Source organism: Pelophylax lessonae (genome assembly GCF_965119305.1).
Source record: "Pelophylax lessonae genome assembly, chromosome: 1".
NCBI lineage: Eukaryota > Metazoa > Chordata > Amphibia > Anura > Ranidae > Pelophylax > Pelophylax lessonae.
The window spans coordinates 138,529,517-138,543,621 of record NC_138768.1 but is presented as its reverse complement, the minus strand read 5'-3'; the positions used below and the strand labels follow the sequence as shown (position 1 = coordinate 138,543,621).

General features: G+C 41.9%; 1 protein-coding gene across 2 annotated transcripts in view; it reads right to left on the bottom strand.

The window, feature by feature from the left end:
- Positions 1-10,162, bottom strand: part of ZNF366 (zinc finger protein 366) — a 30,398-nt gene extending 20,236 nt beyond the window's left edge. For both annotated transcript variants that reach the window (XM_082243307.1, XM_082243308.1), the window contains exon 1: positions 10,030-10,162. The gene's annotated coding sequence lies outside the window, so the exon portion shown is untranslated. The remainder of the gene's footprint in view (positions 1-10,029) is intronic.
- Between the last annotated feature and the right edge of the window lie 3,943 nt (positions 10,163-14,105).

Below are 14,105 nucleotides of genomic sequence, written 5' to 3'. Positions count from 1 at the left end.
CACCATTTGCGCCAAAAGTTGCCTACCTCATGGTTCCCCAGAATGCCCTGGGTATAGTCCTAGCATTGCCCCAAAAATAAGGCAAGCTTTCTGCATACATATAGTACAATGAGCCAGCTTGGCTCGATGTAGGTATGTATATCTGATATTCAAAGGGCCTCTGGGGATGCTGTAAATCACTTTAGCAGTCTCTGCTACATACAGTGAGAGCTGTGACCGGGTTTCCCCTCTACACACTGAACAGAGGGGGGTTGCTTGCTTGACATCTTCACTAATCATAGAATGCCTTGCGTAGTTTTTTCAATAAATGCGAGGTGTTCTCACCCGATCAACAGACACATTCACTAAAAAAAACAAGGTGTTCTATAAATGGGGGAGATACCAGGCAGGCGAGTAAAATTCAGCACAATACAAATTAAAAGACAACATTACAGCGGATGCACTGTAATGCAATACACTTTTGATCAACCAATCAACAAATTTTCTTTTTTTACTTTTGCTATCTTACTCTTACTTTACTAAACCAAGAAAACTGCAATGAAGGGGGAAGGACCTTTCCTTGTAAAGAGTGCATAAAAAATACATAGGGGTTGATTTACTAAAGGCAAATAGTGCAAGTGCAGTTCTCCAGAGCTTAGTAAATGAGGCAAAGCTTGCGCATGATTGGATGATGGAAGTCAGCAGAGTTTTACCTCATTTACTAAGCTCTGGAGCAACTGAACTTGCAAAGTGCACAGTCTATTTGCCTTTAGTAAATCAACCCCATAATCTAAAATGACACACGCTGTTACACCCTAGGGATAGGATTGACAATGTAGCCATTTTCATATTGGTTGTTCATGGATGCATTTTTCTTGTTTAGTATGCTGATATGTTTGTGTGAGGGGTTATGTCAAAATAGAAATTATTGGATGAAATGATTCTGCCTATTAGATATCAAAAAATATTTTTTACATGACTTATGTTCACGTTACGTTAATTTGCAAACCCCAGAATCTCGTGCTCACAAATCAGGTTCATGTTTCAGTGTTTTGTGCCAGTTTACATTCCAGGTAGAAGAAAAGACATATTGGAGATTTTGTATTTTGTTTTGGCCACATGCCTTTATTTTCAAGCTGCATAAATAGTTTGAAATCCAGGAAGCCTCAGATGAGCAACAGGAAATGAAAGTAACATTAAGTTCTTGGGATGGAAACATTATTAATGAGTGCTGAAACGTATTGGAACATTGTTCCACTCTGTATTACTATCCCCTTGACTATACAAAAAACAAATACATGCTGGTTTTTGTGGCAAAAAATGCATTTCATTCTAATTTCACCAAAAAGCACCCTTAAAATCACTGATTATATGTTAAATGCCCTGGTTCCTCCCTCCTCATTCATTAATTACATTTTTAAGGCTAAACTTCAAAAATGTAATTTAGTTATTAATTGTATATTTTAGTCTATTTACATTGCACCAGCTTGTCTCAATGAGAGTATTCATATCTAAAATCCAGAGGACCAGGTCCAGAATTTGCTCTGCAAACTCTAGACTGGGTATGATACTACAATAAGCATCTACCCCATTCCTGTAATGTGTGCCTGGATTGATGTGCAATCAAGTGTGTATATGATGACCTCATATACTCATATGCATAAACGTAAGTATAAACGTGATAAATACATTCGTGGTGCAATCAATATCACTCAGGGGAAAATCAAATAGAAACACAAAGGTGTATAATACAGTGAATCTCAACATAAATTGTCTCTTAATCACTTAAGCCCCGGAGGATTTTCCTGCTAAAAGACCAGGGGGTATTTTGCGATTCGGCACTGCGTGACTTTAACGGACAATTGCGCGGTCGTGCGACGCTGTACCTAAACGAATTTGACGTCCTTTTTTTCCCACAAACAGAGCTTTCTTTTGGTGGTATTTGATCACCTGTGCGATTTTTTGATCACGCGCTATAAACAAAAAAAGAGCAACAATTTTGCAAAAATAGCAATATTTTTCACATTTTTTTATATGAAATTCCCCCAAAAAAAAATGTAAAAATCAAAATTTTTTAACATTTTTTGCCAATTTGTTTTATCCTACCTATGTTTGGTAAAAAAAATTGCAAAAAGCGTATTTTGATTGGTTTGCGCAAAAGTTATCGCGTTTACTAACAAAGGGAAAGATTTTTGTCATTTTTGTTGTTTTTTTTTTTAACGCGTAATGGCGGCGATCTGCGATTTTTTTTGCGGTACTGCGACATTGCGGCGGACAGATCGGACCCTTGACTGACATTTTTGACACTTTTGGGGTTACCAGTGACATTTCTACAGTAATCAGTGCTATACATATGCACTGTTACTGTAAAAATACACTTGCAGTGAAGGGGTTAACTTTATTTGGGAGGGAGGGGCTGTGTGTGTCCCTAGGGGCGTGATTCTTACTGTGATTGGCTGTGGCTCTAGCTGTAATGACACTGATCAACGGATCTACATACTAGATCCGTGTGATCAGTGTCTTTACAGCGAGGAGAATGACAGGCAGCTTGTTTACACAAGCTGCCTGACATTCTCCCTCTCCCCCGACGATCGCCGAGTGACCGGCGGACATCGGATCCGCTGGTTACACGCGCTGGGGGGTCCGTGACCGCGCGGGAGCGGGAGCGCGCCTCCGCGGGCGCGCGCTCGCTCCCCAGACCCTCCCAGGCTAGTGACGTAAATTAACGTCACTCTACCTGGCAGGGGCTGACCGCCGCAGTAAATCTACTTGCGGCGGTCGGCAAGCGGTTAAACAGTCATAACCACCACTGCATCATGTGTGTAAAACGTAGAAATAAAGGGGGGAAGGTGCATATAGTCCCAACTATTTCCACACAAGTCGGTAGTGAGATCCACACAGCAGATTCTCCTGGACTTGTCGGGTGCAAATAGGTTCCACCACCTTAATGGGGACTAGCCCCTTACCAGAAGGAAGAAGGTCAAGGGCGAAATGTCAGCTCAGTGTAGTAGATATACAGGAGAGTGGGTGAATCACTCAAGTGGGAGGTTCAGCCTCTTACCAGATCGAACTGTAATGGGGCTCGTATCACACGTATATCGTGGTACCTCTCTCTATCCTGGTCTTCCACACTCTGGGCGATGTCTCTCTGATTGTCACGGGTCAAGATTTCTATATGTGGCTCCCAGGGACAAAAACCAGACCATAGTGCAGTACCTCTAGTATTTATTCAAAACAAATCAGATGCACTTACATAGGTAGTCTCTTCTGTAGTCACAAAATCAAAGACCGATGTGAGAGAAGCCGTGGCCGTCTGCAGTGCGGTCCGTGGCAGCTGTTTTTCTTGAAAGAAAGTCTTCTCTACTTGTAGGCCTAAGAAAATCTGGCTGCAGAATACAAATAGGGAGCACAAGTTTTCCCTTAAGTCCCCAACCTATGCCTGGGAAGTGAGGGAGATCCCAGATGTGGAATAATTTTACAAGAGCTGATTTCTTTGAAGCTCTTGAGGCCAGAGAGAGCCAGACAAGCAACATTTTAATAGGAGGCCACACAGAATAATAATATATATGCTTTACCCTACTGTTGTCTAAAATGCCCCTGTTGGGAATCCCGTTGCTAGGTGGAAAAATTTACAACAGCAGTCCCCTATAAAGAAGACTCTTTATTCTTACTTTTCTGGGAGGCAGTATATTGAATCTTCACACTCTTGAAGAGCTGCGAACAGTGCGCTACCCAACACTTCAGAGAGACATAGTAGTGACATAGGGATCCGTGGGAGAACAATGTCCAGCAGTTTTCGCAGTATGGCACACCCAGAAGTGTTGGAAAGCTGCAACACCCAAAGGTTTGATTTTCCAAAGGAAAAACAGGCCGTTAACTTTGCGACAGAATTTAACTTTGTAAGGGAATTTTTCCTTAGCTTAGTGAATGAAGTGAATCTCTACTTAACTTCCATCATCCTATTGTGTGCAAGCAAAAAAAATGTTTTCACTCTATCCTTGCATGCTATTGGGCATTCTTTAGAAGGTACATTTTCTCTCATTTTTTGTCTCTCTTCTCTGTGATATGTTATCCCTGAAAAGGTGTTTTCCAATTTTTATTTGTTGGCAGAAAAAGTAGATAGATAGATAGATAGATAGATAGATAGATAGATAGATAGATAGATAGATAGATAGATAGATAGATGCAGAATGGTAATAGATAAAACTAGATCTCTTTGTCTTTTCAGTTATTTTCTTTCTTTTTTACAATACAGAATGCGCCATGACTATTTAAAATGTAGCATAAGTAGGATTATTTTTTATGAGAATTGTCTATCCCTGCTTGTTTATTACAACCAAGAGTAAAGCCTAAAAAAAACCTTACTAATAAGTATGTTGAGTGTATTAGGTTGATTTGCTAAAACTGGAGAGTGTAAAATCTGGTGCAGCTGTGCATTGTAGCCAATCAGCTTCTAACTTCAGCTTGTTCAATTAACCTTTGATAATAAAAAGTGGAAGCTTATTGGTTTCTGTGCACAGCGGCACTAGTTTTTGCACTCTCCAGTTTTAGTATATCTACCCCTATATGTTGAGTTTAAATAAGAAAGCCTAAAAAGGGTGAAAACTTTGGAGAGATGTCTCACAGGTGATCATTTTCCCCACATTCACTAAACTAAGGGAAAAGGCTATTGCAAAGTGAAAAGTCTATTTTTCTTCTCTGAGAGGTAACAATAATTTTTCCCCCTAATAACAACACACAGTATATGAATAAAAAAAAAATATTTCATATTGTAATTCTCTTTTAAATTTACCAACTTGTGGAAAAATCTAGGAGTTGCAAGTATGGCAATAAAATGACATAATGTTGGGAAGTGATTTTTGGACCTCCTTATACGTCAGCTGATATATTTAATAAGGCAGCGTGAAAGTAAAAAATAAGGTGAATTGAAGGCCCTGTTTACATTTACTCGGTGTAGTTTTTCCATATTCCATTGCTATGCGTGTTTTACACACATTTTTAGGTGCGCTGCCATTAAACTCTATTAGAATGACCCTTTCATTAAAGTGCGTCATTGTCCTGTATGCTGCATCTTTGCTGCACTTTCATAAAACATATGTTCTAATACAGTTTATTGGCAGTGCACCTAAAAATTTGTGTATAACACTCATAAAAATGTGACACGGAAAAACCACAGCGCACAGATGTGAACCTAGCTGTACGATAACCTGTACTAACTATTTGAATGTTGTTGTTTAAGACAGTTAAAGCAATAAAAGAAAACTGTTTTCGTTTGATGAGGCTTTTGCAGAATGACATAAACTTCTCACATATATTATTTCCCCCATCAGTCCCAAAATTAAGTTTTGGTGCCATTTGTTCATGTAATTATTGATATTCAGATTTGCATTTCTTCTGTTCCGATATATTTTCTGAAACATTTACACTTTCTTCCGGAATGTAGTAAAAATATTATATTCCCTAATCCGTTTTTTGGAAATTATGAACTTTGATGGCATCCCAGTCTTAGTCTGTAGGGTTCAATATTGAACTGGCCCACCCTTTGCAGCTATAACAGCTTCAACTTTTTTGGGAAGGATGTCCAAAAGGTTTAGGAGCGTGTCTATAGGAATGTTTGACCATTCTTCCAAAAGCACATTTTTGAGGTCAGGCACTGATGTGGACGAGAAGGCCTTGTTTGTGCACTTGTGCACAGTCATGTTGGAACAAAAGGAGGCCATGCCAAAACTGTTCCCACAAAGTTCGGAGCATGAAATTGTCCAAACTGCTTTGGTATGCGAACGTCTTAAGAGTTCCCTTCACTGGAACTAAGGGCCCAAACCCAAACCCTGAACAATAACCCCACACCATAATCCCCTTCCACCAAATGATTCAGACCAGTGCACAAAGCAAGTCCACAAAGATATGGATAAGTGAGTTTGGGGTGGAGGAACTTGCCTGGCCTGCACAGTCCTGACCTCAACCCGATAGAACACTTTTGGGATGAATTAGAGTGCAGAATGCGAGCCAGGCGCTTCTGGAAGAATGGTTAAACATTCCGATAAACACATTCCTACATCTTATGGACAGCCTTCCCAAAAGAGTTGAAGCAGTTATAGCTGCAAAGGGTGGGCCAGTTCAATATTGAACCCTACGGACTAAGACTGGGATGCCATTAAAGTTCATGTGTGTGCAAAGGTAAGTGTCCCAATACTTTTGGTGATATATATAAATACCATAGGCACACAAATCCTGTAAGGTCTTAGTACTCTGGGTGTTCTTTTATCAAACTGGCATTTGAGATTTTAAATTCTGTTCCAGTGTACTAAATAGACTTGTCTTAGTTTTTTGGTATAGCTTTATGATAATTGTGCAAATAAGTTTCTTTTATGTACATGTTTTGTGTTTTTTTACATATTTTCATTAGTTTCTTAGAGCTGCTCAATGCGCAAGCAGGGATCTGCCAGAATTCCAAAATACTATTTGCCAAAGACAGCAGTGCAGCAGCTATAGGAAATGCTATGACAGGTGTCCAGATGTAGGTCACATACTGTACTGTGACAATGTTTTCTATGCCGTAAGAAAAAAAGTAAAACTAAAATGTCACCTTCCACTTGTCAAATATAGGTTCATATGTTTTATTACCTTTATTACCTTTTGGCTAAATATATTTCTGTCTCTCTTCTTTGTGATATGTTATCCCTGAAAAGGTGTTTTCTACTTTTTATTTGTTGGCAGAAAAAGTAGATGGATAGATAGATAGATAGATAGATCGATAGATCGATAGATCGATAGATAGATAGATAGATAGATAGATAGATAGATAGATAGATAGATCGATAGATAGATAGATAGATAGATAGATAGATAGATAGATAGATAGATAGATAGATAGATAGATAGATAGATAGATAGATAGATAGATAGATAGATAGATAGATAGATAGATAGATAGATAGATAGATAGATGCAGAATGGTAATAGATATAACTAGATCTCTTTGTCTTTTCAGTTATTATTATTTTATTTTTTTTATAATAAGAATGCGCTATGACTATTTAAAATGTAGCATAAGTAGGATTATTTTTTATGAGAATTGTCTAACCGTGCTTGTTTATTACAACCAAGAGTAAAGCCTAAAACAACCTTACTAATAGGTATGTTGAGTGTATTAGGTTGATTTACTAAAACTGGAGAGTGTAAAATCTGGTGCAGCTGTGCATTGTAGCCAATCAGCTTCTAACTTCAGCTTGCTCAATTAACCTTTGACAAAAAACGTGGAAGCTTATTGGTTTCTATGCACAGCTGCACTAGATTTTGCACTCTCCAGTTTTAGTATATCAACCACTATATGTTGAGTTGAAATAAGAAAACCTAAAAAGGTGAGAACTTTAGAGAGATGCCTCACAGGTGATCATTGGGGATAATTAAATCACATGGTCCTCTATGGAATTTAGAGATGTAGATATGGTGGCAGGTTTAAAGAGGTTGTAAACCCATTCAAATTTTTTTTTTCAACCTGAAAGAGAAATGCATAATGAGCTAGTATGCATCGCATACTAGCTCATTATGAAATACTTACCTTAGAACGAGCCCCCGCTGTGCCGCCCGCTTACCTGTATGATGGGAGACGTGTTTAGTCGCCCGTCTTCCGGGATCGCGGCATCCAGCTATCTGATTGGCCGGAGCTGTGGTGACGTCACTCCCACACATGCGCGCGGGAGCTGACGGTCACGGCACGGGGCTCTGAAGGAACGGCACCAGCGGCCGTTCCTTCAGAGCGCATGCGCCAGTGATGTCACTGGCTGCATGTAAGGTAAATATCTCCTAAACGGTATATGTGTAGGAGATATTTACAGTACCTGTAGGTAAGCCTTATAATATGCTTACCTATAGGTACAAGTTGCAGAGGAGGGTTTACTTCCTCTTTAACACAGTGGTCCAAGCGGCATCCCTTAGCTTTCCTTTAACTAGCTCTTTGCAACACTGACAAAAACAATGGGACATATGTTCTCTCACTGATACCAGCAATGGGGCTCAATTTCCCACTCCTGCAATGGGCAAAACTCATCCCATCGACACCAACAATAGGGCATAATGTCCTCCACTAAGGCCAGCCATACAGGGTTTGAAGTTACTGCTGAACCAGCCAAGATTCTAAACGTTAATAGGCAAGATGAATGTACCAAGTTGATCGATCGATCAGCTTAGATACAACCAGCCTGCCAGATTCTCACAATTATCGCTAGCGGCTGCTATAGCTGCTAACAAAAATTACTGTCTTCTCCCAGCGGGGGACCTCTCTCACTCTCCCCCCCCCCCCCCTCTTCCTGGGAGCAATCAATGGCTCCGCAGGAGAGATTCCCCTGTCAGAACGGTCTATGTAGTTAAGAAATTCACACCATGTATGGCCAGCCTAACAGTGAAGCAATATTCCTCCTACTGACTCCAATGATCAGGCACTATTTCTCCACTGACTCCAATGAAGGGACACTATTCCTCTCACTAGCTCCAATGATGGAGCACTACTCCTCCCACTGACACCAACAATGGGGCACTATTCCTTCCCTTGACACCAACAATGTGGCATTATTTTTCCCTTCACTGACTTCAGGTGCTAAGTCATTTTTCTTCTTCTACTTGCCATTGAGCCTGTGTAATCCCACTGATGCCCCAGTCTGCCCCCCCCTCCCCCCAAAAAAAAAAAAATTCAGATGGACAGTGGACTGGGTTTTTGTTTAGAAAATTTGATCATCAATGCCCATGTATGGCCAGTTATTAGGTTCAATTTATTAAAGGAGAAGAGGCTGTTCACTTAGGCTGCCAATACATTATTTGTAGGCTGTAGATCAACTTCTGTAAAACCACAGTGCCCATACAAAGATCGCAGTTCACCAGTCCCTGCTGAACTAGCTTAATTTTGATCCATGTATGGCCAGCTTTAACATAGTAAATGTTAGCTTTGCAAACAGTGTGTTAATTTAGCTTAGTAAGGTGAAGCTGCATTAGCTTTGCATACACAATTAAATGTAAAGAAAAAAAAAGATTTTTGCTTACCCGTGATTGTATGTTTGAAATAAGCACAGCTTCACTTCATTCACTACTACAATGTGAACAATTTACAAAATGAGTATTTTCTGTTCCTTTACTAAATGTTTCCAATTGTAACTGAATAAGTACCTGCTATGCACCAGCCTCAGACTCGGTTCTCTGGATGCAGATGTCTGGGAATTTTTAGCATAGGCATATCATATGTTATGCTTCATTTAGAAAAAAAAAAAGTTTTATATTTTTTAGGAAAAAAAAAGTAATTAACTAGATTGATGTATTGATTTATTGATCACTTCGCCACACACACATAAACACATACAACACTTTCTTAGTGAAAGCCTGTTTCCCATGGATTACTATGAACTTATTCTACTCAATGATCCAATGTTGAATACATTACCTGTGCAGACTGTTTGTGATGTGGTGTTAGAGTTGAAGAGAACCCTCCATTGGGTTAATTTTAAAGACAAAAAAGGCTGAGCACTTTGCAAGTAAAATCTCCCTTGGCTTAATGAATGAGGTAATGGTCTGCTGACATCCATCATCCAATAATGTGCAAAAAGAAAATATATATTTTTTAATTTATTCTCCTTGCACTTGATTAGGTAATCTTTGCAAAGTGAATTTTTACCACATTTACTAAGCTAAGGGTAAATTCCCTTGCAAAATGAACAACCCATTTGACTTTAGTAAATCAACTCCGTTGCTGGAATATTATTTTTCTAACTGCACAATTTACTCTCTTTCTCCACCAGCAGCTCCAGCTTAATTTTTACAAAGTACTTAGCAGAGTAGTGAAAAAAAAATGTAGCCATTGCCCAAAGCAAATAATCATTTTCCAATGTAACATTTTTTTCAGCACACATTAGATAGTGAAAGATATAAATATATATATATACATATATATATATGTATATATATATATATATATATATATATATATATATATACACTTGTATTGTGTTTATTCATCACTTATCATCTTGATGTCATTAGAAAGTAAGCAGGAAATCTACTTACTGATCCCTGAGAAGGGAGGGCCGTGTCTTCTCCCTGGCTCTCTGAATGCCCCCTTATGAATCTCGTGTCCTTTTGCTCTCCCTGTCTGTGAGGTTTAGCACTGAGTTTAGTATGGACAGTGCATAAAAGTGACTTAAGAAAGAGAACAGGAACAATCATTTGGTTCTCCTTTTTCTCAGATGAGTACCTTCGGAAAGAAGGAAGGAAGGGAGGGGAGAGGAAGTCAACAACCCTATGTTTTCCTGCAAAAAAATAAGGAAACATCAGATAGACATCTTTTTCTTCTAAAAAAATTTTGGCAGAAGAAGAGAACTGAAAAGAAATTCCAATGACATTCCAGTCTTTAGTACTGAGGAACAAGCACAAAGACAAGCAAACGTTACAACTAAATTGTGGGAATCCTTGGATTTAAAGGTCATTTCTTTCAGTCTGCCACTAGCCCTATAACTAACAAACACTATTGGTTGCAAACACAAATCATATATAGTAACCTGTCCAAGCCAAAAAGACTTTTGCTTTTGCTACATTATTTAGTTTCAATCCAGGTGATTTTTATTGAAGTATTATTTTTCTGCTGCTAGATGTTGCTGGTCTGATGGCCAGCGTCATTCAACTCACTTTTTCTGAGCCCAGGTCATCCTGGCCCCGCCCCAACCAGTTAATGGACAGTAATTAGAGATGAAGCCCTGTGAAAGGCTTACATCTCTATCAATCTGCTTTCTTTTCCTATCAGTATGCTTTTTACTAGGAGTCAAGTTCTGGGGAAAAAAAGTGTGGGAACTCACCCAAGATCCCCCCCACCTCAAAAATAAAAAAACGTGTGTGTGAGTATATATATTTATATACCTTTTGAGGCGCGAGGGCCACTTTAGTGGAGCTGGCAAATGACAGGTCCGTGTCCACTCAGCACATGCAGAGCAAACACGGACACAGTCCGCTCTACTCTATGGGCCCTCCGATCCAATCCTCCCAGACACAAGGGGACGGATCCCCTTCTGTTTTTTTAAGTGGATCAGATTGGAGATAGGCGGGTGTAAACGGACTCCATAGAGGTGAATAGAGGGTCCAAATGGGTACACCTGAAAAACAGACAGGCGGACCCGATCAACTGATCATGTAAAAGGGGCCTAAGGCTGCTTTCGCAGTTTATCTGTACCTCAACTGACTTCACTTCTTCCTCAGGATTACTGTAGGTTTTGCTGGCTGTTGATGTCCCCCAGGCGGGTATGGCTGGTGGCTGCTGCTGGCTGTCCTCCAGGGCTGGTACTGCTGGTTGGTACTGCTGGCTGTAACTGCTGGCGGGTACTTCTGGCTGGTACTGCTGGATGTTACTGCTGGCGGATACTGCTGGTGGGTACTACTGGCTGGTACAGTTGGAGGGTACTGTTGGTAGGGGAACTGCTAGCTGGTACTGCTCGTGGGTACTGCTGTCTGGTACTGCTGGTGGGTACTGCTTGTGGGTACTGCTGGCTGGTACCGCTGGTGGGTACTGTTGGCTGGTGCTGCTGGCTGGTGCTGCTGGCAGGTACTGTTGACTGGTACTGCTGGCAGGTACTGCTGGCAGATACTGCAGGTGGGTACTGCTGGCTGGTACTGCTGGTGGGTACTGCTGGCCGGTACTTCTGGTGGTTACTGCTCGCAGGTATTGCTGGCTGGTACTGCTGGTGGGTACTGCTGGCTGGTGCTGCTGGCTGGTACTGCTGGTGGCTACTGTTGGTGGGTACTTCTGGCTGGTACTGTTGGTGGGTGCTGCTGGTGGGAATTGCTGGCTGGTACTGTTGGCTTGTACTGCTGGTGGGTACTGTTGGTGGGTACTGCTGGTGGGTACTGCTGGCAGGTACTATTTGTGGGCACTGCTGGTGGGTACTGCTGGCTGGTACTGCTGGTGGGTGCTGGTGGCTGGTACTGCTGGTGGGTACTGTTAGTGGGTACTGAAAAACAGACAGGCGGACCCGATCAACCGATCATGTAAAAGGGGCCTAAGGCTGCTTTCACACAGATGCACTGTAGTTTACCTGCACCTCTACTGACCTCGGTCTTCGCTTCTTCCTCAGGATTACTGTAGGTATCGCTGGCTGCTGGTGTCCCCCAGGTTGGTATGGCTGGTTGCTGCTGCTGGCTGTCCTCCAGGGCTGGTACTGCTGGCTTTTACTGCTGGCTGGAACTGCTGGTGGGTACTTCTGGCTGGTATTGCTGGTTGTTACTGCTGGCAGATACTGCTGGTGGGTACTACTGACTGGTACAGCTGGAGGGTACTGCTGGTGGGGGAACTGCTAGCTGGTACTGCTGGTGGGTACTGCTGGCTGGTACTGCTGGTGGGTACTGCTGGCGGGTACTGCGGTAGGCACTGCTGGAAGGTACTGCTTGCTGGTGCTGCTGGCTGATGCTGCTGGCAGGTACTGCTGGCAGATACTGCAGGTGGGTACTGCTGGCTGGTACTGCTGGTGGGTACGGCTGGCTGGTACAGCTGGCTGGTGCTGCTGGTGGGTACTGCTGGCTGGTACTGCTGGCTGCTACTGCTGCTGGGTGCTGTCGGCAGGTACAGCTCGTGGGTACTGTTGGTGGGTGCTGCTGGTGGGGGAACTGCTAGCTGGTACTGACTGCTGGTGGGTACTGCTGGCTGGTACTGCTGGTGGGTACTGCGGTGGACACTGCTGGCAGGTACTGCTGGCTGGTGCTGCTGGCAGGTACTGTTGACTGGTACTTCTGGTGGTTACTGCTCGCAGGTATTTCTGGCTGGTACTGCTGGTGGGTACTTATTTTTGCAAAATAAACACAAGTTTTAACACAAATCTATTAATAAACATGTTAATCTTTATTTATTAACAATTTAAACATTAAGGCCTCGTTCTTCACACCTTAACTGCATGAAAACTGATAGGAAAACTTCAATTGCAGGTACATTTAGTTTCACATCACCTGATTGTGCATTAATGCATAATAAACTGCTGCAGTACTGCACTCACTGCAATAATTTTAAATCACTACTGCAGTGCAGTCAGTGCAAAACTGGATTGGAATGGATTGGAGTCAGTGGACTACCTCTGCAGTAGGGCACTCACTGCAACCACAGCAGTCAGTGCAAAACTGCTAGAAAAAAATGTAGACAACAGTCAGCTACACAGTGGATTGGACTGGAGTCAGTGTGGACTACCTCTGCAGTAGGGCACTCACTGCAACTACTGCAGTCAGTGCTTAACTGCTAGAAAAATGCTAGGCAACAGCTAGACAGTGGATCGGATTGGAGTCCGTGGACTACCTCTGCAGTTGGGTACTCACTGCAACTACTGCAGTCAGTGCAAAACTTCTAGAAAAAAGCTAGGCAACAGCTAGACAGTGGATTGGAGTCACCCAGTGGACTACCTCTGCAGTAGGGCACTCACTGCAACTACAGCAGTCAGTGCAAAACTGCTAAAAAAAGAAGTTAGACAACAGTCAGCTACACAGTGGATTGGACTGGAGTCAGTGTGGAGCACTACCTCTGCAGGAGGGCACTCACTGCAACGACTGCAGTCAGTTCTAAACTGCTAGAAAAAAGCTAGACAACAGCTAGACAGTGGATTGGATTGGAGTCAGTGGACTACCTCTGCAGTAGGGCACTCATTGCAACTACTGCAGTCAGTGCAAAACTGCTAGAAAAAAGCTAGACAACAGCAAGACAGTGGATTTGATTGGAGTAAGTGGATTACCTCTGTAGTAGGGCACTCACTGCAACTGCAGAAGTCAGTGCAAAACTGCTAGAAAAAAGTTAGGCAACAGTCAGCTACACAGTGGATTGGACTAGAGTCAGTGTAGACTACCTCTGCAGTAGAGCACTCACTGCAACTACAGCAGTCAGTGCAAAACTGCTAGAAAAAAAGCTAGGCAACAGATAGACAGTGGATTGGACTGGACACTACTCTTTTCAATACTTCCAGTTAAGTAGAACAATATTATACTGCAGAAAGCAGAACATTTCAGCATGACCATGGGCACCTGTTAAAGGTCTTCTGTTTTGTTCATATAATGCTGTCACTTCATAAACATGCTCAGGAGGAGAGGAGGACAGAGGAGCAGAGAGAGAGAGGTATCTTCTA